Genomic DNA, 2748 nt, shown 5'->3' on the forward strand with positions numbered 1-2748 from the left:
TGAAATGGATTAACTTCAGTGTTTTAGATAATCGTCAACTTGCATCAACAATTCTCTCACGTACTGCCTCAAGTTTTCGTGCAAAACACTTTGATAAACTTTTAAAAGTTGTCCTGGCCATGAGGCAGCAAAACAGCCTAAAACCACAATGCACTCTCCACCACGCTTTTCATGGTGAGGATGAAGTGTTGATGGTGGTGAGCCGTTCCATTATTCCTCCACTCTGCGGATTCCTCCCATGAACACCATTCTTGATCACTGTTTTACATATTGTAGATGTGTGCACACAGATATTGGACTGTGCCAGTGATGTATGTCGAGATGAGAGAAATTCAAAAAGGCTTAGATACTTTTTCATCCCATTGTATGTTATTTACTGTATTGGTGTGCGATCAGCAAACTGGAGGAAAAAAGGTTTGTCTACTGTGTTATCAAGATTCTCTATGTCCACAAAATAAGTGGCTGTCTATATTGACTCCTTATTCTTGTGTATAAAAGTGATGATATACAGTATATATTGGGGGCTAGTAAGCCCAGGAACGCTAGACTAATGTTGGTGTGGGCTGTAAGGGGACAGAAATGGGGAAACTCAGACTTCAGCGCGGTACAGAAGAAATGGCCCAAGTTTGAGTCCACCCTTAGTAAATCAGTACCTTTCTGTGAAAGCATCAATATACAACACACAGCCCATTGTTAGTATCTGAGTAATACTTTCTGTGTGTGTCTCTTAACGGTAGGCTGTGGTGATTGAAGACAAGACTGATGAGGAGGCTGTGACCAGGTATCATGTGATAGTAGGAACAAACAATGGCTGCTTGAAGAAGAAACAAAACAACTATGTTTTCAACATCAAAGGTCTGTGACCGTTAAACAGAATCATACACTCATAAAAGTGTTGTCACTCAGTGTTGTAGCTCAAAGGTGTTTAAAATCAACCAACTCTTTTGTATAGCGGCTCGTTTTTCATTCTTTCCAGCCATCATCAATATTAGTAAAAGCCTTCAAGCACGATGCTGCTACCACTACGGTAGAAAGTAGGCACAGTGTTTTTGAATGAGAAAGCTTCTTTTAGACATTTCTAAACATTCGTAACTTTATCGCTGTGGAATATCTAAGAGCTTGCTCTGTCCACTCCACGCATCGGCCCGGTATTGCAGTACCTCCGGGAACGGTGCATTCGCAATGATCGCAGCAAGGCTTTAGGGCTAGGACCTTAGCTTGGCCTTTTGGCTGAGAGTAAGTGTCCCAGCTCCTAGGCTTTGTAGCGTATTATGAACTGACCGATAACGGATAATGGATAATGAATAACGAAGATAGATCAATAACCCTTAAAAACCCCCAAAACCCCCAATCTTTGATCTACCCTTTCTTGGCCGCTTTCTGGTGTCCCATTTCATCTGGAGGGACGAAAGCATGACCAGCTTGGGTGCTTGTTTGGTGGGCAGTTGGGTTGGCCATAGTGTTTTTTTTAATTTATTTATTTATTTTTGCTATTTATTTCCCTTTTATTTTCTTTGTTATTGTGTGTGTGTTAGGGTGGTCCTTAATGGGGGTCGAAATTTTTTTTTTGAAATATTGGGCTCTGACCCCCCGCATATGTTCTTATATTGATAAAAACACACTGTGTGCAATTTTGAACAATTTGGATAATATTTAGAGGTAGCTCAACGACTTTGAAATTTCCCAAAATGGTAAAATTTTGGCAATTTTCGAGAAAAAACGGAAATCTTAACCCTATGTGTACGCCGTTTTAGAACATCCAATTTCAGTCCATTGCTTATAATTGTAACACAAGAAAAGTTACAAGTAACTTTGTACACTAGGTCTGATATAATGTGCGAAAAATCCTTATTTTTCATACCAAAATTTCAGAGGCCTTGAGCGACCTCTAAATATCCTTTGATTTTGATGAAACTTTGCCTAATTACGTTTTGTATATATTGGAACATATTCAAGGGGTCAGAGCATGAAATTTTAAAAGTCGAAAAATAAGGACCACCCTAGTGTGTGTGTGTCTTGCTGTCGGTCAACCCTCATGAGGGATATGACCAAGGTAGATTTTCTCCCAAACTGCCTTTGATTTCTGCAAATAAGACCACCATATCCCACATAGTTTGATCTGTTAATGTCACGAACCAGAACGGAATCTCGGACCCAATTGCGTTCGTTTTAAGGGAATCTTTATTGGATTGAGCTGACAGAGCTTGCTTTGGAAGCCGATGGTTGTTGGTCGCTAGCAGCGTTGGACGGAATGGCAGTTCGGTGACAGGAATGTAGAATTGACACACCTTGATACAGAGGGGAGTGCCAGCCAATCAGAGAGCGCGCTCCTTAGTGCCAAACGATTGCCCCAGGTGTCTTGAGTTTGGCAATCATGACAGAACCCCCCCTTCAAGGCACGGCTCCAGAAGTCCCAAAACAAACAAAAATAATCCATGTTATCGTCACAGGTAATCCTCGGGTACGTCACAGATAAACCAATAGGTGCGTCACAGGTAATCCATAGGTGCGTCGCAGGCAATCCTCAGAACTCTTCTGAGTGGACGGAGGCCCATCCTCAGAACTCTTCTGAGTGGACGGAGGCCCCCTCGCCAGCATCCGAAGGGGCGGCAGGGGATGGGGCCGAAGATGGAATAACAGATGAGCTGGAACCTCGGGAATGACCTCGGCGCGGAACTGGTTGGTCCAGATTCAGGCGGTAGGTAGACTGGCAGGCAGGCTTCATGTCAGGCCGGTCTCGAGACACGC

The 2748-nt window shown here is 42.9% G+C and overlaps 1 pseudogene; it reads left to right on the forward strand.

Annotated features, from left to right (window-relative positions):
• Positions 1-1058: 1058 nt before the first annotated feature.
• On the forward strand, positions 1059-1182 carry LOC148359193 (U2 spliceosomal RNA; annotated as a pseudogene).
• Positions 1183-2748: the final 1566 nt, after the last annotated feature.

Source organism: Urocampus carinirostris, chromosome 9, assembly GCF_059441175.1.
Source record: "Urocampus carinirostris isolate Australia breed hairy pipefish chromosome 9, RoL_Ucar_1.0, whole genome shotgun sequence".
Taxonomy (NCBI): domain Eukaryota; kingdom Metazoa; phylum Chordata; class Actinopteri; order Syngnathiformes; family Syngnathidae; genus Urocampus; species Urocampus carinirostris.